This window comes from Puma concolor, chromosome C2 (genome assembly GCF_028749965.1).
Source record: "Puma concolor isolate L17-30 chromosome C2, mPumCon1.1.hap2, whole genome shotgun sequence".
Taxonomy (NCBI): Eukaryota; Metazoa; Chordata; class Mammalia; order Carnivora; family Felidae; genus Puma; species Puma concolor.
In genome coordinates, this window is record NC_141675.1 from 124,194,611 (window position 1) to 124,220,425 (window position 25,815).

The window sequence follows — 25,815 nt, forward strand, 5'->3', positions numbered from 1 at the left end:
CATTCTTCTAGTGGTCCTAGAAAAGTCCTATGAGACATGGCAGAGATAGAAAGACAGACCATTTAAGCGGGCTGTACATTCAGGTCTAGAAGAAAACTCTGAATTGCCAGTTTAAATGTGAAGTGACTGAAGAAACAAGGAATTTGCTAATAATGATATTTACTGTCAATATGCAGAGAAGAGCTCAGCGCATATTCAGAAATCAAGATAAATTATAGAAAAATATCTTACATCTGAATATGTGATTTGAAACTTTATATGATAGTTTAATCTCATTATATTTTTGATGCTATTGTTTAAGTTAAATGACTCTTTTCCTATTCATTTTTATTTCTTCTTAATGGTTTATTTCTACAGGAAATATAAAAAGTGATACTAGACTGCCAATTAAGAGAATGGCCTAGTCTTCAAAGGAGATTGGAAATCTTTCTTTCCCTTGTTACGTATGCATTGGTCTCCATGAATTTCAAAATTTATCTATCACATTTTAAATACATTATTTAATCAAAGCCTTCATTGGTAAGGAAAGAGTATAATGTGAAGAGTAACTATTAGTCTTCTAGGTAACTCTGGAAAACAAGAAGTCTTACTGCCTTCTCAGAATAAAAATAAGAGTGACCCTAGAAAGAGTTCAGGAAAATCAATGGAAAAATGTAATTGTGTTTACAGAATAGTTTATAGATTCTATGGGAGATAAGAAGGTACAATTTTTCTTCCATATACATAATCATATTATATTATCCAATTTCCCTGAGCTACAAATGGAGTAGGTTACACTTGGGGCAATTTATCAATGTAAGGTCCTCCACTGTAATTTAATATTGAAAATGATAGAAAAGATTGTTTTGAATATCACTTTAAGTTTTTGCTTTTTAAAATATAGAACAGATAGAACTTTTTTTCATTTACTTTCAAATACAGAAAAGAAAAGGAACATTACTTATATTTCATTGATAATTTCCTTATATTATTGAAATTGAAAAATTTTGTGATTTGTTTGATTTTACAGATATAATTTTTTCTTGATCAAATTTTCTCAATCTACAGTGTTTCTTCTACATCAATGCTTATCTAAACAGTAAAGTTATAAATTACTAGAAAAATATTAGATAATATTAGCTGAGAATGTGCCAATTGTCAGCCTTCTTTATAAATTCCCTAGAACCATGCAAATAATTTCTCGAATGAATCTCATCTTGAAATTCAGTGCTAACCATGGTTCTATGCAGATTCTAATGTCTTAATGGTTAGAGTGAGCCAGTATACTACAATATGGTAAAGTTTAGAAACAAAAAGATGAATAAAATAGGCAATGTCCACACACCCTTCCCAACTCTTAAGAGAAATGAATGTATTTTTTTGTTCATTGTTATATGTCATGTTTTTAGCACACATCTGGTACAATTTAAATATTCAGTACATTTTTTTTTAATTATGGAAATCTGTGCTTTATCAGTTATGAGCTATACATTTAAAAAATACTCTAACAACTTTAAATCACTGATAAGTTACAGTAAAGATAGGGCCATTACTGTTTATTATTATTGTTACTGCATGCAGAATAGGTATCAGTAGCTTAGAATTTCATAATGGAAATAATAATGGTGTTCTATTAAAACTGCTGCATCATATACATCTATGAAGGTACACAGCATAACTCTTGCTAAAAATAAACTTTGATAACTCTGATAAATGTTTTGACAGATTAAAGCTTTAACTTTTAAAAAATCTATTTATTTTACTGATACTATCTCATTCGTAGGTATACATGTATCCATGTATACACCCCTATGTATATGCATGACTAAAATAATCTATAAAATATCTATAAATTTATTCTCAATAATAATAAAACTAAAAATTTTAAATGAAAAACAAGACAGGTCTTTGACTTTTAAGAAAATGCCATCTCTTACAGATTTACTAAGTAATAATAAATAATTATACTACCTTGTAAAATATAACAGAATACCCAAAAAGGGATGATAACCACAGAACTAAAATTAGAAGAAAAAATAAAAACATATGGTAAAACTGAATAAAAATTTCTACCAAGAGCATTAACATTATAAGGAAATATATTTTTTTCCTCCAAGCCCTAAAATAATGGGGACCTCAGGAGAAGAATGTTGAGTCAGTATTCTTATCCATTTGTAACTCTGAGAAAAATAAAGTACCAGAGACCATCAGTCAACTCTCATAATTCCAAAACCAGTCAGCACCAAGGTTGTACATTTTCTTCTTTTTTCCTTCTGTGTGTATTCAGTCAATAAAGTTTTCACATTCCAAATTACAAGAAGAAGAAATAGGAGAAGAAGGAAGAAGATGGGGAGGGAATAGTGTAACACTTTAGAATGTTTTCTCATCTAAATAAAATGTCTGCAAAATAAGAAATTGGGAACTTATATCTTATTTGGAAATAAAATGTAAGACAACAAAAGCAGGGAAGCCTAGAGGAGATAGTAAAATACTACTTTAAAATTCTTATAATAATGTTTGAAATAGACTGTAATTAAAAGATATTTAATAGACCAAAAAGGAAGTTATGTATTGAATTATATATATAATGTATTGAAGAATAAATGTGGTAAATTATATGCAATTATAAAATGTGGTAAATTAACTTAAAAGAAATCTGTAAAGTATGGAAAAATAAATAATAATAAATGAAATTAAAAGAAACTAGAGGAAGATGGCAGCGCAGGAAGACACTGAGCTTACCTTGACCTACTGATAGCTTACATTTTACCCACATCTGCCTAAATAACCCAGAAAATTGCCAGAAACCTAGCAGAATGGACTCTCTGGAGCCAAGTGTAGACAAGAGGCCCACGGAAGAGGGTAGGAAGGGCAGAGAGGCGGTGCATGCTACATGGACTGGCGGGAGGGAGCCGGGGCGCAGGAGGGGCAGCCTGCCGGCAAGGCAGAGCCCCACAGTCTAACTTGCAAAAGCGGAGGGGCGGAACTGAGTGAATTCTGGCAGCCAGCGGGACTGAACATCTGAATGTTATAAGTCAACAGCTCTGCTCGGAGAGTGGGAGGGCTAGAGGACAACGGGAGGGAGAGTTGTTCAGCCCTGGAGGAGGAGCTCAGCTTGGCTGAGGCACTGGCCAGCACCATTTCCCTCTCCCAACCCCCAGCTGAAATCCCAAAGGGAACCAGTTCCCATCACTGAACTTGCTTACACCACACAAATGCCCAACACTGTGCTTCTGTGGATCCATCCCTCCAACAGGCCTACCTCCCTCCCAGTGCTGCAGGGCTCCTCCCACAGAGGACCACCAAGGGCAAAGCTAGCTAAAACTTCCCCTCCCACCCCTGTGGACCTTGCAGATCCACCCCAGCTAATACTCCCTTGGCCAGATCCCAGCAAAACAGCACCACAAGCATGGCAGGGTGTAAGTGGCCCAGACAGGGCCACACCACTGCACAGTGAGTTCTGCCCTGGGAGAGGGGAGGATAAGGTACACACCAGTCTGACTGTGGCCCCAGCAGTGGGCTGGGGACAGACATCAGGTCTGACTGTGGCCCTGCCCACCAATGCAAGTTATTCCTGATAGTATAAGGGAAGTGTCCTGCAGTTTGGAGTCATTGCAGAAAATACCCAAAATGACAAAATGGAAGAATTCTCCTCAAAAGAATCTCCAGGAAGTAGTGACGCTAACAAATTGATCAAAAACGATTTAAGCAATGTAACAGAACAAGAATTTAGAATAATAGTGATAAAATTAATTGCTGGGCTTGAAAAAAGCATAGAGGACAACAGAGAATCTATTGCTACAGAGATCAAGGGACTAAGAAATAGTCATGAGGAGCTACAAAATGCTATAAATGAGGTGCAAAATAAAATGGAGGTGGCCATAGCATGGACTGAAGAGGCAGAGGAGAGAAGAGGTGAATTAGAAGATAAAACTATGGAAAAAGAGGAAGCTGAGAAAAAGAAAGATGAAAAAAATCCAGGAGTATGCGGGGAGAATTAGAGGACTAAGTGATGCAATCAAATGTAATAATATCTGTATCGCAGGAATTCCAGAAGAAGAAGAGAGAGAGAAATGGGCTGAAGGTGTACTTGGACAAATCATAGCTGAGAACTTCCCTGATCTGGGGAAGGAAAAAGGCATTGAAATCCAAGAGGCACAGAGAACTCCCTTCAGACCTAACTTGAATCGATCTTCTGTATGACATTTCATAGTGAAACTGGCAAAATACAAGGATAAAGAGAAAATTCTGAAAGCAGCTAGGGATAAACATGCTCTAACATATAAAGGGAGACCGATAAGACTAGTGACAGACCTATCTACTGAAACTTGGCAGGCCAGAAAGGAATGGCAGATCTTCAATGTGATGAACAGAAAAAATATGCAGCCGAGAATCCTTTATCCAGCAAGTCTGTCATTTAGAATAGAAGGAGACATAAAGGTCTTCCCAAACAAACAAAAACTGAAGGAATTCATCACCACTAAACCAGCCCTACAAGAGATCCTAAGGGGGATCCTGTGAGACATCATTATAACCTACAGACATCACAATGACTCTAAACCCATATCTTTCTATAATAACACTGAATATAAATGGACTAAATGTTCCAACCAAAAGACACAGGGTAACAGAATGGATAAAAAAACAAGACCCATCTATTTGCTGTCCACAAGAGACTCATTTTAGACCTGAGGACACCTTCAGATTGAAAGTGAGGGGATGGAGAACTATCTATCATGCTACTGGAAGTAAAAGAAAGCTGGAGTAACCATACTTATATCAGACAAACTAGACTTTAAATTAAAGTCTGTAACAAGAGATGAAAAAGGGAATTATATAATAATTACAGGGTCTATCCATCAGGAAGAGCTAACAATTTTAAATGTCTATGCGCTGAATACAGGAGCCCCCCAAAATATAAAACAATCAATCACAAATATAAGCAACCTTATTGAATAAAAATGTGGTAATTGCAGGGGATTTTAATAATACACTTACAACAATGGATAGATCATCTAGACAGAGGATCAATAAAGAAACAAGGGCCCTGAATGATACATTGGACCAGATGGACTCGACAGAGATATTTAGAACTCTGCATCCCAAAGCAACAGAATATACTTTCTTCTCAAGTGCACATGGAACATTCTCCAAGATAGATCATATACTGGGTCACAAAACAGCCCTTCATACGTATACAAGAATTGAAATCATACCATGCATACTTTCAGACTACAATGCTATGAAGCTTGAAATCAACCACAGGAAAAAGTCTGGAAAACCTCCAAAAGCATGGAGGTTAAAGAACACCCTACAAAACAATGAATGGGTCAACCAGGAAATTAGAGAAGAAATTAAAAAAATACATGGAAACAAATGAAAATGAAAATACAACAATCCAAATGCTTTGGGATGCAGCGAAGGCAGTCCTGAGAGGAAAACACATTGCAGTCCAGGCCTATCTCAAGAAACAAGAAAAATCCCAAATACAAAATCTAACAGCACACCTAAAGGAAATAGAAGCAGAACAGCAAAGACACCCCAAAACCATCAGAGGAAGAGAAATGATAAAGATCAGAGCAAAAATAAACAATATAGAATCTAAAAAAACAATAGAGCAGATCAATGAAACTGAGAGTTACTTTTTTTTTTTTTTAATTTTTTTTTTTCAACGTTTATTTATTTTTGGGACAGAGAGAGACAGAGCATGAACGGGGGAGGGGCAGAGAGAGAGGGAGACACAGAATTGGAAACAGGCTCCAGGCTCTGAGCCATCAGCCCAGAGCCCGATGCGGGGCTCGAACTCACGGACCGCGAGATCGTGACCAGCTGAAGTCGGGCGCTTAACCGACTGCGCCACCCAGGCGCCCCGAGAGTTACTTTTTTTAAAAAAATAAACAAAATTGATGAACCTCTAGCCAGGCTTCTCAAAAAGAAAAGGGAAATGACCCAAATAGGTAAAATCATGAATGAAAATGGAATTATTACAACCAATCCCTCAGAAATACAAGCAATTATCAGGGAATACTATGAAACAGTATATGACAAAAAACTGGAAAACCTGGAACAAATGGACAAATTCCTACACACCCAAACACTTCCAAATCTCAAGCAGGAAGAAATAGAAAACTTAAACAGACCCATAACCAGCAAAGAAATTGAATCAGTTGTCAAAAATCTCCCAACAAATAAGAGTCCAGGACCAGATGGCTTTCCTGGGGCATTGTACCAGACATTAAAAGCAGAGATAATACCTTTCCTTCTCAAGCTGTTCCCAAGAATAGAAAGGGAAGGAAAACTTCCAGTGTCATTCTATGAAGCCAGCATTACTTTGGTTCGTAAACCAGACAGAGACCCAGTAAAAAAAAGAGAACTACAGGCCAATATCCCTGATGACTATGGATGCAAAAATTCTCAACAAAATACTAGCAAATCGAATTCGGCAGAATATAAAAAGATTTATTCACCATGATCAAGTGGGATTCATTCCTGGGATGCAGGGCTGGTTCAACATTCACAAATCAGTCAACATGATACACCACATTAATAAAAGAAAAGATAAGAACCATACGATCCTGTCAATCGATGCAGAAAAAGCATTTGACAAAATTCAGCATCCTTTCTTAATAAAAACCCTCAAGAAAGTCAGGATAGAAGGAACATACTTAAACATCATAAAGGCCATTTATGAAAAGCCCACAGCTAATATCATCCTCAATGGGGAAAAATTGAGAGCTTTCTTCCTGAGATCAGGAACACAACAGGGATGTCCGCTCTCACCACTGTTGTTTAACACAGTGTTGGAAGTGCTAGCATCAGCAATCAGACAACAAAAAGAAATCAAAGGCATCAAAATTGGCAAAGATGAAGTCAAGCTTTCACTTGTTGCAGATGACATGATATTATACATGGAAAACCCGATAGACTCCACCAAAAGTCTGCTAGAACTGATACGTAAATTTAGCAAAGTTGCAGGATAAAAATAAATGTATACATTGATTCTTATACACTAATAATGAAGCAACAGAAAGACAAATAAAGAAACTGATCCCATTCACAATTGCACCAAGAAGCATAAAATACCTTGGAATAAATCTAACCAAAGATGTAAAAGATCTTTATGTTGAAAACTATAGAAAGCTTTTGAAGGAAATTGAAGAAGATACAAAGAAATGGAAAAACATCCCGTGCTCATGGATTGGAAGAATGAATTTTGTCAAAATGTCAATACTACCCAAAGCTATCTACATATTCAATGCAATTCCAATCAAAGTTGCACCAGCATTCTTCTCGAAGCTAGGACAAGCAATCCTAAAATTCATATGGAACCACAAAAGATCCTTAATAGCCAAAGTAATATTGAAGAAGAAGACCAAAGTGGGAGACATCACAATCCCAGACTTTAGCCTCTAGTACAAAGTTGTAATCATGAACACATCATGGTCTTGGCACAAAAACAGACACATAGACCAATGGAATAGAATAAAGACTCTAGAATTGGACCCACAAAAATATGGCCAACTAGTCTTTGACAAAGCAGGAACCAACATCCAATGGAAAAAAAGACAGTCTCTTTAACAAATGCTCCTGGGAGAACTGGACAGCAACATGCAGAAGAATGAAACTAGACCACTTTCTTACACCATTCACAAAAATAATTTCAAAATGGATAAAGGACCTGAATGTGAGACTGGAAACCATCAAACCCCTAGAGGAGAAAGCAGGAAAAAACCTCTGTGACCTCAGCCGCAGCAACTTCTTACTTGACACATCTCCAAAGACAAGTAAATTAAAAGCAAAAGTGAACTATTGCAACCTCATCAAGATAAAAAGCTTCTGCACTGCAAAGGAAAAAATCAACAAAACTAAAAGGCAAACAATAGAATGGGAAAAGATATTTGCAAATGACATATCGGACAAAGGGCTAGTATCCAAAATCTTAAAGAACTCACCAAACTCCATACCCAAAAAACAAATAATCCAGTGAAGAAATGGGCAGAAAATGTGAATAGACACTTTTCTAAAGAAGACATCCAGATGGCCAACAGGCACATGAAAAGATGCTCAGAGTCACTCCTCATGAGGGAAATAGAAATCAAAACCACACTGAGATACCACCTCACACCAGTCATAGTGGCTAAAATGAACAAATCAGGAGACTATAGATGCTGGAGAGGATGTGGAGAAACGGGAACCCTCTTGCACGGTTGGTGGGAATGCAAACTGGTGCAGCCTCTCTGGAAAACAGTGTGGAGTTTCCTCAAAAAATTAAAAATAGACCTACCCTATGATCCAGCAATAGCACTGCTAGGAATTTACCCAAGGAATACAGGAACACTGATGCATAGGGAAACTTGTACCCCAATGTTTATAGCAGCACTTTCAACAATAGCCATATTATGGAAAGAGCCTAAATGTCCATCAACTGATGAATGGATAAATTGTGGTTTATATACACAATGGAATACTACTTGGCAATGAGAAAGAATGAAATATGGCCTTTTGTAGCAACGTGGATGGAACTGGAGAGTGTGATGCTAAGTGAAATAAGTCATACAGAGAAAGACAGATACCATTTGTTTTCACTCTTATGTGGATCCTGAGAAACTTAACAGAAGACCGTTGGGGAAGGGAAAGAAAAAAATGTTAGAGAGGGAGAGAGCCAGACCCTAAGAGACTCTTGAAAACTGAGAATAAACTGAGGGTTGATGGGGGTGGGAGGCAGGGGAGGGTGGGTGATGGGCATTGAAGAGGGCACCTGTTGGGATGAGCACTGAGTGTTGTATGGAAACTAATTTGACAATAAATTTCATATTAAAAATAAATTTAAAAATCAAAACTATAAAAAAAAAAATAAAAAAATAAAAAAAAATCAAAACTATATAGAAATATTTAAGATTTAAATATCATGTCAATAATCACATTAAATGTAAGTAACATAGTCACTACAGTAAATGCTACTTATCAGATTAAATAAAAAAACAAAACCCAACTATATGCTTATATCCATTTAAGTATAAAGAAATAAATAGGCTAAAATAATACAATAACAATATACCATACTGACACTAATCAAAGAAAACTAGAATGGCTATATTTATGTTAGAAAAATTAAATTTTGGAGCAAAGAATAATGAAAGCAATGAGAAAATTCACTTCATAATGAGAAAGAGGTAATTTCATGATGAGAATGTAACAATCCAAAATATTTATACTTATATTAAACAAAGCTTCAAAACACATAAAGCAAAAAGTAGTTTTAATTCAAGGACACAGAAAGTCCATAGATGTAGTTGAAGATTTCAATATCTCTCTGAATAAATGATATGAGAAATAGAAACTCAGTAAGGATGCAGAAGACTTGAGCAATATCCTCAAAAAATTAACATAACTGCTATTTATGAAGTATTTCACCCCATAGCAAACTTTTCAAATATCCATGGGATATTTATCAGGTGAGACTATGCTTTCTTCCCTAAGGCTAATCTCAATCAACTTAACTGAATCAAGTAACACAAAACATTTCTGTTGACCACAATGGAATTAAATTAGAAATAATGGGGAAAATCTAATAGAAATATCCAAATATGTGGAAATTAAATCACAGATTTCTAAATGATTCAAGGGTGAAATAAAAACAGAAATTAGAGAGTATTTAGGGCAAAATAAAAATAAAATGACAGTAAAATTTGTAATGTACAACTAAAGTCCTAGTAACAACATCTCACACTAAATTCTATTAAAAGTGAAGAAAAGTATAAAATCAATTTCTTCAATTCCCATTTGAAAGTGTAGAAAAATACAAGAAAAATCACACACAAAATAAGGAGAAGAAATGAAACAATAAAATTCGGAGCAGAAATCAATGATATTGAGAAAAGAAAAAAACAAGAAAATCAATGGAACCAAAAGCAAATTCTGTGAGAAGATCAATACATTTGATAAATCTCTAGCCAGAATGAAAAAGAGGTAGCGAGAGGAAAAGGGAGCAAGGGAGACAAGGAGAGAAATAAAAGGAAAGAATCAAGCAAAAAAAAAAACCCAGAAGACACAAATTTCCAGAACGATTAGTGAAAGAAGTAGCATTACTACATGTCTTAACCATGCGTATTGCATGCATAACTGCACATTACTACACATCTACACAGTATTTTTTTAAAAAAAATTTTTTTTTCAACGTTTATTTATTTTTGGGACAGAGAGAGACAGAGCATGAACGGGGGAGGGGCAGAGAGAGAGGGAGACACAGAATCGGAAACAGGCTCCAGGCTCTGAGCCATCAGCCCAGAGCCCGACGCGGGGCTCGAACTCACGGACCACGAGATCGTGACCTGGCTGAAGTCGGACGCTTAACCGACTGCGCCACCCAGGCGCCCCATACACAGTATTTTAAAACGGGATGTATTACAAAGACATATTGCCAATAATTTCAACAACTTAAATAGTCAAATTGCTTAGATAAGAAGATACAAACTACCAAATACCATGAAAAAAGTAATAAATTCCTTGAAATTTGTTAAAGAAATTTAATTTGTATTTAAAATCTTTTCAATAAAGAAAACTTCATATCTACATGGCTTCACTAGTGAATTCTTCCAAATATTTAGGGAAAAAATAACATCAATTCTATAGAAACTCTTTTAGAGATGAAGATATTTCAACCCATTCTATAAGCCTATCACTATCCATATGACAAAACTAGAAAAAAACCCTACAGAACAATTTTGCTCATGAGCATAATTACAAAAATTTTTAACACAATTTATTAAATCCAATTTGCTAATTCTAAATTTTTGGGAATCTATTTAATATAATAGTACAGCATGACAAAATGGGTTTTATTGCAGAAAGCAAGTTTGGTTTAATATAAAAGAATTGAATTAGTGCAATTCACCATATAAATTTTTTTTTCAACGTTTTTATTTATTTTTGGGACAGAGAGAGACAGAGCATGAACGGGGGAGGGGCAGAGAGAGAGGGAGACACAGAATCGGAAACAGGCTCCAGGCTCCGAGCCATCAGCCCAGAGCCTGACGCGGGGCTCGAACTCACGGACCGCGAGATCGTGACCTGGCTGAAGTCGGACGCTTAACCGACTACGCCACCCAGGCGCCCCTGCAATTCACCATATAAACAAACAAACAAAGAAACAAAAATTAATTCATGGCAAGGTACACAGAGAAACTGGAAATCTCATATACTGCTGGGGGAATGTAACAATATAGTCACTTTCGAAAATGCATTTGATAAATTCTTAGAAAATTAAACATCAATTTACAATGGACTGACCATTTCACTCCTAAGTACCTACCTAAGACCAAGCATATGTCCCTTAAAAGATTTATATATGAATGTTCAAAACAACTTTGTGTCCAAGAGCCAAAACTATAAAGAAAACAAATGCCCATCAGGATGTGAAAAGGTAAAGAAATTGTGGCACATCATACAATGGAATACTACTCAGCAATAAAAAAGAAATGTACTATCTGTACACACAATAACATGATGGACCTCAAAACAATTATGTTGAGTGAAAGAAGACAGAGCCTCCCTCTAAAATTCACATATCGTATAATTCCAATTATACAAAATTCTAGACTATGCAATCTAAAATGTGGGGACAGAAAGCAGATAAGTAGTTGCTTGGAGACAGGTATAGGGAAGGTCAAGAGAAATGGAGATTACAAAGACACATAAAGAAAATGTTAAGGGCTATGGATATATTCATTATCTTCATTATGGTGATATTTTCATTATGTACACATACATGGAAATTTATCACATATTATACATTAAATATCTGTAGTTTATATGTTAGTTTTACCTCAATAGAGCTTTAAATTGTTACTATAGTTATAGGAGGTTTCATATACATATTAATCAATCTTGTTACAATATTGCTGAGAATGATGACAAATTTCTGGATTTGGCTTTTGAAATGAATGTACTAATCGGAACTGTTGAGATGAGGAGTCATCAAAACTAATATTTTGATTAGGCCATTGGTATGAGCATTAAAGTCATATAATATGACAATTAGACTTTTGGTAACAAGGAGGGATATGTTGCCAAAATGCTCAATGAATATGTGGTTGAGAAACAAAGAGAGTATCACTACACAACTGCTATTTAAAAAAAAAGGAATTGTATAGTAAAATCATAAACTTTGTCTAAAGAAAAATCTTTATGAAATTGAACAAGTAACTATCTGGATATGGTAATAGGGACTAAAGATATTTATAAAATGTTATATTGTGTACAGGGTAGGGAAGAATGAAAAGCCTCTACCTTCAGGAATTTTAGGTAAAACAATGTCTTTCTGAGAGACAGAAAGACAAAAGAGTGTATCTCGAAAGTATTTGAGAATATAAGTGAATCTCTTTGCTTCTAGCCCCATATCCAGGTACACCTAGAAATAAGCTGTTATCCCATATCTAGGAGCTGTAGTCTCACTCAGGATTCCTGGACTCATCCAATACCCTATCACTTTAGTTGACACCTTAGTCTTGGATTTGAAACTTCAAAAGATTCCCTCAACACCCATGTTCAGACACTTCCACCATATTTGTGTGTTGATATAATTCATAAAACCACTTACTTTAAATGATGTAAAAGTTTTTTTTTTTTTTAACCCATTCTGAATCTGCTTTGGTTCCATTATATATATTTGATTATTAATAGCCTTCTTATCTCTTACAAGTTCTCTTTTTGAACACTGCAAGAAACACTGCCTGGGTGGCGCAGTCGGTTAAGCGTCCGACTTCATCCAGGTCACGATCTCGCGGTCCGTGAGTTCGAGCCCCGCGTCGGGCTCTGGGCTGATGGCTCAGAGCCTGGAGCCTGTTTCCGATTCTGTGTCTCCCTCTCTCTCTGCCCCTCCCCCATTCATGCTCTGTCTCTCTCTGTCCCAAAAATGAATAAACGTTGGGAAAAAAAAAAAAAAAAACAACAACATAATTCTTCTAATCCTGGCTTTTTTGTTTTTTAGACTTTTTTACGCTGTAGATGTAAATACCATAGCTAGGTTAAAAATGGCTTATATTTTCAGATAAAATTCGGGCAATGTGAAGACTCAAACCTTACATCTAGACTAATATCCTTAAAAAGAAAAATATTAAGGAGGATCAGGGCTCAAGAATATCTTGAGGAAAAAATTAAGTATAAATGTTTTACTGATGTTCTTTTTTTCTACTGTTTTGCTAAATTTTACTTATATGTAGGTTGAGTGACATATTTATACATTTAAATCTCACTACAATCATGTCAGTTAAGTTTGACATCCTCCATTTTAGTGATTACAAAGCTGAGATTTGAGATTCAGATGGAAAATTTATTTTCAGGGATTCTGATATGAATCTGTCTTATACCAGAGGACACATTCTTCCATATCTGGCTATACCTAAAATGCACCTTAAAAAATAAAGATGAATACCTCTTCATTTATATTAATCCATTCAGTTATAGCATAATTTCTCACCTCAATTTTGTTTACATTGTCTTTAAGCAGATTTTGATTAAATTACCTGTGGATTTGAGGGTGGGTTTCCTGATCAGTCAAGACCCAGAATTACATGCAGCGCTGCAGGTTTCTGTATGTGAGTCTTTAACATCTTACAACCTCAGTTCATGTAACTGAAAAATAGAGATTATACAACTGTTTTACACAAACAAACTCGTGCGCATGTACTCCTCAAGTCTTTGAGGCAAATAATAACAGTTTCCTTTGCTCAGTCTTACCTATGTGTATTTTACTTAACATATCAATGCTCAAATCTTCATAGGTGTTCAGAATTATTAATCATAATGTTAGTAATAACTTCACACTCCTGAGCAAGGTACTAAATTAAAGGATTGTAATATGATAAAAAGTATCTCTTCACCAGATGGCTGTTCTCTCAGGGAGCAAAGACCTGTCTTCAAAATTAGCAAGGCTGACAACTTCTCTTTTCTTTGACCTCAGTTAATACACTCTCGCTCCAACCTACTTTAAAAGATAAAAAGTCTTCCAAATATTTCTCTTCCATTACTCTTCAATCCACAGAGTCTATTCATACTAAATTAGTTTCTTTCATCTAATGGTAAGAATAAGTCAGCTTATTTGCTCGTCCTAGTTTTATTGCTACATCTTCAATAGCTTTAATCTCTTAAAATACACAAAACTCAATACACCCTTCTCATCCTCATACTCTTGATTGTCTGTGGCAGTAGACTCAGAGATACCTTGAAACTTCTACTTACTGGACAGAATTCTTAGAAATGGGTTTGTAATACGTTAATGCTTTTTACTTCAACAAAGATCATTTTTTTGATCTGTAATTATATAAGAATTTAACCAAAGTTCCTTTAGTACCAACATGTATTACATAAAAATATTTTCATAAATTCACGAGTAAATATTTTTTGGAAGGGTGTCTTTCAACACTCTCTTCTGAAAAAGGTGAGGTTTTCAAATACGGAAAAAGTATAAAAAATAAACCAAAGAAATGTTTATCCATGATTTACAATTTATACTCATTAAGTTGTGTACTATTTTTTTATACCTAGGAAATAAAACCTTCAGTTAAATGTAGAGCCTGCTTTAGTGCTCATCCTGAGTCCATTCCCAAGTTCATCCATAAAGCTCAGGTAACCAGGATAATACTCATTTTACATATATCAATGTTGCAATGAAATATTTTACAAATTTATATAAATTATGATTTTTCATGTATTATTAAGCAACTGTTTTTCAGTAAACTTTGTATTATTAAGTTGTTTCCATCTTGATGTATATAAATTTTAGTCATACGTTTTATCTTCAATGTGGTATTGCACTATATGGCCAAATGTAAATATGAATGAAATATGAAAATAACATATCAGTTATCTATTCACTTAAAATAGCCATTATTATCCTAAAATGCATTCAGGGAAATTACTAATAAAAATTATCAGGAAATTCTATTTAATTTTTAACTTAGTGGTCTTCAGGTTCCATGATGTAGTGATTAACACATCTGCCTTACACACAGAAGGTTCTGAGTTTGATTCCCAGTGGAACTGCAGTTACCTTGGTTTTTATTCAAAAGAAATTTGGAGAGCTAATTTTTAGCTGGATAAAATTTGGAATTTCTTGGTTAAACAAGTACTACAAATATCAATGGTAAATATCTAAGTCCTGTTCTGTACTTCCATCTGGAGTATTTTATTAACATATAATTATATATAAATTATCTGAAATACTTCTACATTCAGAAATTTTACTAGACATTTTTTAGACATATGTAAATTAAAGAGAAAAAAAACCACTTCATCATCTGGGAAAATTCCATTAAAATGCATATGTAATAAATCACAGTGGAAAAAAATTATGGATGAAAACAGTAACAACAAAATCAAACAATGATTGACAGTCTATATATGTGCTCCACATCCAATGAGGATTAAGCTGGGCAAAGTAGCTGGTTCTTCTTTTAAGAGTTGTGCTGTTCTGGCTCATTCATTCTTCTCAAAACCATAATACTTTGGAATATTTCAGTTCTGATATATGTGGCCAGATTAGTGCATTGTCTACTAAGTGTACTTTCAGAAGGTTCTATATACCTATGTTATCTGTGGCCAGTGTTTCTTCCTTCATTTAAGCTCTATTTATTTTGCATCGTAGAATCACTAACATTGTGTCGTGACCACTATTTCAGGTTGACTGAGAATACAAATACCAAATAATTAGAGGACTGTGAAATAGTTATTTGTTTGTTACTGTGATAAAAATGTGTAAAATTTTACTGTGTAAAAATGTGTAAAAATTTGTAAAAATTGATACTTATTGTTACCAAAACATTCAGTTGAAATGGAAATACTGTGCCTCAAATTTTATGTTATGTATCACTTTCTAGACACACAAGAATATATTGCCCAAACTCACTTATAGTAAGGTTAAAATCATGTGAGTAGGTTTTGACCAGTGTGATTGGAGGAAGTGAAACATTACTCTTAACCTTCACCACAAAACGCCATGCAAAACTGTCCATATCATGTCATTTGTAATGATAGTGTCACAAGAAAAAACCTGGAAAACGGAGTGAATACTTAGAGAACATCTTGATCCAGATGTAATTTTGACGTGATAGAGAAATAAACTTTATCTTCACCCACTGAAAAAAAATGTGTCTTATTTATTATCACAATAACAGAATGTGCTAGGTTGTTTTAACACAAATTTGAAGTTGATTGGCCTTTATTGTTAAATATATAAATTCAAATTTATTTTATTATGTGAAACTGGGAGGGGGCGGTGAACGATTTCCTCAGCTACAAATATCAAATACTAATTCTTTATAATGTATGACAAACTTTAAGAATTTGTATTTAAACCTTAATAAAAGTACTGATCTTTAGTAAAATATGTTTTAATGCTTTTAGATATGGAGGGACTGAATATCAAATATTTTCTTTTAAAATAATACATTTGTGTAGTTGGGAAACTGGATTTGTCTTTATCCATACAATGAACAGAATGACTGATCCATGAAAGTGGAAATTATATCATAACGCAGTAGTTATGGACTGTTTTTCCTCTGGGTAACTTGGGGAGATTTCAAATCTTTAAGGCTCAGGTAATTTTTTTTATCATTTCATTAATTTCTACCTAGCCCACTGTAATGATGACTTTACCGGGGTAAAGACTAGGTCTGTTTTTGCGCATATTGTATTACTCTACTCCTAATACAGGGTCTGGGCCATAACAAGTGCATATCAAAGTCTTCAAATTAACATGGGATTTTGTGAGAACTAGAGATTGAAATATCTTTAACGGTGTGCCTGGTATGTGGTATCAAACCAGAAACACATGGTATTTAAATAATAAGCTAAAAATTTAGCTTATTAAATAATAAGCTACAAATTATAACTCCAGGCAAAACAAATGTTGCAAATAGAGACTCACACATATTTACATGGTGATGTGTTTATTTTTTTTTTTTTTTTTTTTTTTTTTAAAGTTTATTTTATTTTTGGGACAGAGAGAGACAGAGCATGAACGGGGGAGGGGCAGAGAGAGAGGGAGACACAGAATCGGAAACAGGCTCCGGGCTCTGAGCCATCAGCCCAGAGCCCGACGCGGGGCTCGAACTCACGGACCGCGAGATCGTGACCTGGCTGAAGTCGGAGGCTTAACCGACTGCGCCACCCAGGCGCCCCCATGGTGATGTGTTTAATTATTGCTCTTCCAAATCCATATTGTTTACATGATTACATGTTCTTTGATGGTCCAACTTGAATATTTTAGAGTCTCTTTAGAATTTCCATTTTTGTGATACTAACAGCCTTAAAATTATCATTAAAATTCAATAGGCATTATATCCAACCAATCATAAATATATCTATCATCAATATTAAACTAACAGAGGTCATTTGTGTAGTTCTCAGATTTTTAACCTAGAGGGATCTAGACTAGATTTTTCACTGTATAAAGACCAGATATAGAAAATGAGTATTTTTGCCTACATTTGTTAATAATCTTAGGTCTTATAATACTCTATCTCACTATGCTATTCTCTTAATAAAGGAAAAATGCTGCTGCCGAAGAGCTTATATTAATTATTAATGGATTACTCGCATCTAGCTGACCTCTTTTATTTATGCTAGGCTCAGAATTTTATACGAAAGTTAAAGCTGTCCTGTGTCTGGTTGCTAGGTAGAGTTGGCCAATCATGTTCATCTTGATTCTAACTACTGCTTCCAAAATCATATTAGTTCATGTCACATTGAAAAAAAAAAATGTGCATCTTCTGCTTTTCCAAAAAGTTTTACCATGTTTACCTGTTTTTTAGTTTTCATGAGCACTTGAGCAAACAGTCTCTTTAAGTTTGGCAAGTAATACTAACAGAAAACTCTCAATGCCAGTAATATTCAAATCTAAATACTAAAAGGCCTGTATTTATCATAAAGTATTATTTTATTTCCATTGATATTAACAGCATAACTATATCTCCTTTGCTAAAATAAATAGTCTTTAAAAGAAGAGATAACGGAATTATTATATGATTTGCTCAGTAGTTCTTTTCCCCAAAGTAATTGAAAAAGAAACATGAAAATAGTTTAAAAAATGATACATGAATTAAATTTCACCAGCCGTAGCCAACTTTTACCTTTACACAAGCCTGTGGAACTCAATCCCTTCAGTGCTCAACTTGACAAAGGCACTATATACTAAAGATAGGGAGGGAGTTTCGCTACCCATTTATTATTTTTACAGTTCAATATTTCTGTCGAGTGCCTAACTTCCATAGTGAGAGTCACTGCAGAGAAACATAGATCAGTGCCACAGACAGGAATATGACCCAAGAATACCAACCAGATTTGCTCTCTTTTGTTGTTTTGTTTTTATAATTTTTACTTGGCTAAAGCCTACCACTACGTGTCCCTACAAAATATTATTTCTTTGATTTATACAAAGATAAATAAATATTGCTTATTACTAGGTGTAACTCATGGATTTTCCATATGATGAAAATGGAACCTATGGTAGTTAGAAAGAACTAGATTTTGACAAATGATACTGTTTGGTTTACATTTGTGTCACCATTGCTAATCACAATAAAGAAGCCACAAAGCAAGTTACCAGTTATAGACCTCCTACAAAATTTCCAATAAAGTGATGCCCATCAAGCTTGAAAATAGTTCCTTTTGCCACACGGAAGAAAAGAAAAGAGCGGGGGAGTCCTATTGATTTAGCAACATTAAAAATTCCAAGGGGAATTCATGGTAAAATAGCAAAATATTATGTGAAGCTATAAAATAAGAAAATGTGACACCATGGCTAATATTTTGTTTTTTCTTTTGCCTCTAGTCCACTGAAGGAATCATGCTAATTGGTGATTATGAACACCTGAAAAGGAAAGATTATTTCTAAGTTCTCATCTAATTTGACAAAATTTTGACACAGATGATGTTGTGTTTTTATTGAAACTCTCAGTTTGACTTCTAGAACATTATTTTCTCTTGGTTATCACTAACTTGAGTCCTTTGTCCTCTTCAATCTTTCTTTCACATCTCTCTGACCCCTTAAATTTTATAATGTTAATCCTGTGTGTCTCTATGCATATTTACTTTCACGATGGTCTTAATGAACAAAAGCATTCTAAATGTGTTCTATAAAATTATTGTGTGTGTGTGTGTGTGTGTGTAAAAATGGAGATACTCTTACATTAGTGGATTGTGAAACCAATATAATGTATTAAGAGAAGAATGCTTTGATGAAAGCTTAAAACATAAAAAGAAAAACAATCAGAAAAAAATAAATCAAAATGAAAACTGTTTCAAAAAACAAGAGAAATAGATTACAACATAGAGGACAATACTTGAAAATCATATTTGATAAAGGACTAGTATTCAGAATATATAAAGAACTCTCACCAAAAAAAGATAAAGTCAAATAACCCAATTAAATAGCCCAATTAAAAATAAACATGGAGATGTTAGCATCATGGCAGCATAAATCATTTCTACTTTCTCTCCTTTTCAGTTTACAATGAATTGGACATTCATAACCAAAAAAGAGTGCCTCTCCACAGCATACCAAGATACCAGGACACCCAAGGGATCCATCCACCATGCACCTGAAGGTATGGGTGGATTCGATTTCAGAGGAGCTGCAGCGTGAGAGAAAGCAGTGACAAATCTGGCAATATGGCCTTTCTGGAAGAAAAGTTAGAGGGTGACGGGGGTGAGTGCAGGTCTGACTAGCCATGTGTACTGTAGTTGGAGGGACCCATTGTTCTGTTGAGAGACTACAGTCTCTCCTGAGGGGAGACGAGAGTGAGGAAATAAAGGGAACTGAGGGAAAGTATTTCCTACAGTCTGCCCAGGAATCTGGCAAGAGGATTGCCATGGGCCTCTGAGATGACCCACTCAAACATAAATGATCCACCTACCAGACCAGGGGCACATCAAATGCCCCCAAGTGCTAAGTAGATAGCTTCCCCCACTTCGCTACCACCTTCATCCTCCACACAGTATTTATTTATTTATTTATTTTTATACACACACTCCAACCTTAGCAGCTAGTCAGTGCTGGTAAATGAAACCAAAAACTTGTGCCAAAGTGCCACCCTCTGGCAAATAAAAGGCAGACTTCTAATCACCAACCTGTTGAACTGTTAGAATCAAAGCCAAACTTTGCCTAAGTGAGAAAGGTTTTTGCTATTTCAGATTCTGCAGCAGAGGCAATTTTCTTCAGACACCAGAAAATCATACTAATATCATATTACAAAAATAAAATGACAATTTCCAGCAACTGGATCCGAAAACATGGATTATTACAAACTGACAAAGAATACAAAACAGCTGTAATGAAGACATTTAAGAGCTACAAGAAAACTTAGTAAGGTAATATAAGGATCTCAGGAGTAAAATTAATGAACAGAAGGAGTCCTTTTTCAAAGATATTGAAATTCCAAAGAAGAAACAAACAAATTATGGAGCCTAAGAACTCAATAAGTAAGTTGAAGGATGCATTACAATGTACTGAAAGTACGGTAGATCAGAAGGAAAAGAGAATAAGTGACCTTGAGGATAGAAATATAAAAATCATTCCAGGCTTAAGAAGAGAGAGAACTAAGATTTTAAAAAGTGAAGAAATCCTGTGACAATTATTTGACTCCAACAGAAGAGCCTACATAATTTTTTTTTTTTTTAGGTATATCATTTAAATGTTTAATGAGATCAGAATAACAGCTGAATCAGTGATTTGGGAGGAGAATCTATGACAGATCCTAAGATTTTCCTTGTTTCGAGAACCTTGAGAGTTTTGCAGAGTACTGGGCAGGCATTTTGTAAAATCCCATAACATAATTTTAATGGGTATACTGGAAGAAGAAGAAAGGGAGGAGAGAGCAGGAGTATCTTTAAAACAGTAACAGCTGAGAATTTTCCAAACCTAAGGAAGGAACTGGATATACAAGTCCATGAAGCTAATAGAACACCTTATCATTTCAATGCAAAAATATCTTCTCCAACACATATTACATTAAAACTGTTGAATATCAGTGATAAATAACCCTAAAAGCCACCAGAGAAATAAAGACAGTAACCTATAGAGGGACACCTCCTCCACCCTTAAGCTATCAGCAGATTTCTCAGCAGAAACCCTACATGCATTGAGATAGCAAAATAATATACTCAACATATTAAATGAAAAAAAAAAAACCTACCTGCCAAGAATACTCTATTCAGCAAAGTTATCCCCCCAAATTAAAGGAGAAATAAAGGCTTTCCCAGACAGACAAAAGCTGATGCAGATTGCCATCACAAGACCTGACTTATAACAATACATGATGAAAGGAGCTTTTCGAGATTAAAGAAAAAAAAAGCACACAAATTTCCAGTTAAGGTGATAAATACAATTAGAAAACTATAACTATATTTAGAATAGTATATTAAACTCTTAATTTATAGCATAAAGTTTACAGGAAAAACACATTGAAAATAACAATAGCTATTACAACTTGGCAATGAAATCATAGCATAAAAAAAGATAATTTGTGACATGAGAAAATATAAAAGGGAAAGGGTAAAATAATAGAACCTTTTTAAGCAAATGAAAATCAATTGCTCTCAGCATAAAAAGATTATTTTATCTATAAGATGTTCTATGTATACTCCATGTTTTTTTTTTTTTTTTTTTACTTTTTTAATGTTTATTTATTTTTGAGAAAGATAGAGACCGAGTGCAAGTGAGGGAGGGGCAGAGAGAGAGACACACACACACAGAATCCGAAGCAGGCTCCAGGCTCTGGCCTGTCAGCACAGACCCCAAGGCAAGGCTTGAACTCAGGAACTGTGAGATCATGACCTGAGCCAAAGTCGGACGCTCAACTGATGGAGCCACCCAGGCGCCCCTGTGTATACTCCATATTAACAAAAGAGAAAATCTAGAGCAGAGTTATGAAACAACAACAAAAAATGTAAACAGAGCAGATCACTATGGCACACCACCAACTTACAAAGATAAACAGAAACAGAAGGAAAAACAAACAATGGAAAGACAAAATACTCAGAAGACAAAAGATAAAATGGCAGTAGTAAATCCTTAAATACTAAGAATCACCGTAAATGTACATGAAATGAATTCACCAGTCCAAAGTTACAGAGAGGCTGGATGGATAAAAAAAAATGAAACCCAAATATGTGTGGCCTATAGGAGACTCATTTCAGCTCTCAAGACAACTAGGCTCAAAGTGAAAGATGGAAGATGATATTTCAAGCAAAAAGAAATCAACAAAAGCCAGTTATATCAGACAAAATAGACTTTGAGCCAAAAAGGGTAATAAGAAAATAAGAAGGCCATTATATAATGATAAAAAAGATGAGTATATCAAAAATATACAACAATCATACATATATATGTTCCCAGTACCAAAGCATCAAAATATATTAAGCAAATAATAACAGATGTTAATGGAGAAATAAAAAATACAATAATGGTAGGGCAATTCAATACTTCACTATCAGCAATAGATTGCCCATGAAAATCAACATGGAAAGGTTGAATTTGAAACATATTTTAGAACAAACGGACTTAACAGTCATATAAAGAACATTCCAACCAATAGCAGCAGCATATACCTTCTTCCCAAGTGCACATGGAACATTCTCCAAGATACATCATAAGATAGATCACAGATCAAATCTCAACAAATTAAAATGACTGAAACCATATCTTTTCTGAGCACAATACTAGAAATCAACAACAAAAGGAAACTGAGAAGATAACACAAATATGTGGAAACTACACATACACACTTCTAAACAACCACTGAGTCAAAAGAGAAATAAAAAAAGGAAACAAAAATTATCTTGAGACAAATAAAAATGGAAATATAATAAAAAAAATATTGTGGGATGCAACTAAAGCACTTCTGAGAGGAAAGTTTATAGTAATACATTCAAATATTACAAAATTAGAAAGATCTCAAATAAAAAAAAAAACCTAAATTTACACATCAAGAAACTAGAAAAAAAAAAAGACCAACTATTCCAAATTAACAGAAGGAAGGAAATAATAAAGATGAGAGTTCAAATAAAAGAAATAGAGACCAGAAAAACAACAAAAAGGATCAACAGAACTAAGAGCTGGTTTATTGAAAATATAAATGAAATTGACAAACCTTTAGCTTGACTAAGAAAAGAAAGAGAAGATTCAAAAAATAAAATTAGAAATGAAAGACGAGACATTACAACTGACATTTCAGGAATACATAGAATCATAAGGACTACTATGAACAATTATGTGCAAAAAATTACATAAGAAAGAAATTTCACAGAAGAAAAGGATACATTTCTAGAAACACACAACCTGCCAAAACGGAATCAGGAAGAAAGATAAAATCTGAACAGATGAGTAATGAATAAAGAGATCAAATCGCTAACCAAAAAACTGCCAGCACAGAAAACTCTTAGAACCAGATTGAGTCACTGGATAATTCCACCAAACATTTAATAAATTAACAGCAATCCTCCTCAAACTCTTCCAAAATATCAAGGAGAGAACATTTCCAAACTCATTGTACAAAGCAGTATTATTTTGATACTCAAACCAGATAAGGATACTACAAGAAAACTATAAGACCAACAGTCTTAATGAATATAGATGCAAAAATTTTCAACAAAATATTAAGAACACACTAAAAGGATTGTAAACCATGACCAAGCGAGATTTAACCCTGAGATGCAAGGATGATTCAACATACAAAAATAATACATGTAATAAATCACATTAATACAATGAAAGATAAAAATTACATCATTATATCAATAGATGCAGAAGAAGCATTTGTGAAAATACCATATTCTTTCATGATAAAAGCCTGAATAGATTGGGTACAGAAGGAACACATCTGAATATAATAAAGGACATATACAACAAACTGAATGCTAACATACTCAGTGGGGGAAATTTGAAAATGTTCCTTCCTAAGATCAGGAACAAGACAAGGATGGCCACTTTCACTACAACCATTGACTATGGTACTAGAAGTTCAAGCCAGAGCAATTAGGCAAGACAAAAAAATAAAAGCATCCACAGTAGAAAGGAAAAAGTAAAATTTCCTGATTTGCTGACAATATGATTTTGTATATAGAAAATCCCAAAAATTAAGTCAAAACACTGTTGGAATTAATATCAATAAAGTGGCAGGATACAAAATCAACATGCAGAAATTGCATTCTTTAACTCTATGAACTGCATTCTTTATCTCCAGATGAAGCATCTGGAAAAGAAACAAAGAAAACTATCTATTCACAATAGCATCAAAAACAATAAAATACTTAGAAATAAATTTAACCAAGGGAGTGAAAGATCTGTACAATAAAAACTACAAGACTTTGCTGTTAGAAATTGGAGAAGACACAAAGGAAAACACATCCATTTCATGGGGAAGTATTAATATTGATAAAGTGGCCATACTACACGAAGTCATGTACAGCTTCAGTGCAATCCCCCTCAAAATACGTGAGGCATTCTTCACCAAAATACAAGAAAAACCCTAAAATCTGTGTGGAACAACAAAAGATCCCATATAGCCAAAACAATCCTGAGAAAAAAGAAAAAGTGAGGGATATCATGCTTACAGATTTTAAACTACACAATAAATCTATAATAATAAAAGCAGTATGGTACTTTCATAAAACAGACACACCTACCAATGGAACAGAACAGAGAGTGCAGAAACAAACCTCAGCATATATGGTCAACAAATATTCAACAAGGGAGTCAAAAATACCCAATGGGAAAAGGATAATCTTTTCAACAAGTGGTGTTCGAAAACTGGAGAAATCCTGTAGAATAGTGGAATTGGACCCCAACTCACAACACTCACAAAAATTATCTCAAAATAATTTAAGTTAAATATAAGACCTGCTACCATAAAACTCCCAGAAGAAAATGTAGAGAAGAAGCTCACTGATATTAGGCTTGACAATGCTTTCTTGGACATTATGCTAAAAGCACAAACAACAAAATCAGAAATTAATAGCTGAGACTACATAACAATAAAAAACTCTGCACAGCAAAATAATAACAATAATAATAATAAGGATAAATAAAATAAAACAAAGATAAAAAATATAAAAATAAAAAAAAAAAAAAGACAACCAAGAGTGTGAGAATTTTTACAAACCATATAGCAGATAGGGGTTGACAGCCACAATATATATGGACCTCAGTCAATAACACCAACAAAACAATCCATTTTAAAAATGGTCAGAAGAAGGGCGCCTGATTGGCTCAGACACTTGGGCGTCAGACTTCAGCTCAGATCATGATCTCACAGCTCATGGGTTCCAGCCCCGCGTCAGGCTCTGTGCTGAGAGCCCAGAGCCTGGAGCCTGCTTCAAATTCTGTGTCTCCCTCTCTCTCTCTACCCCTCCTCTGCTCACACACTGTCTCTTTCAAAAATAAATGAACATTATTTTTTTTTTTAAATGGGCATAAGAACTAAATGGTCAACAGATGCATAAGATGCTAAACATCATTAATCATCAGTGCAGTACAAATCAAAACCACAATGAGATATCACCTCATATTTATTAGAATGGCTATCATCAAGAAGATAGAGACAACAGGTACTGGTGAGGGTATGGTGAAGGGAAACCTTATGTGTTGTTGGCAGCAATGTAAAATGGCAAGGCCACTATGGAAAACAATATGGAGGTTCCTCAAACAATTAAAAATTAAAAAAAAATTAAAAGTAGATCTACTGTATGATCCAGCAATTATGCTTCTGAGCATTTACTTAAAGGAAACAAAAACAGGATTTCTATGAAGTAAGTGTTCTCCCATGTATAGTGCAACATTAT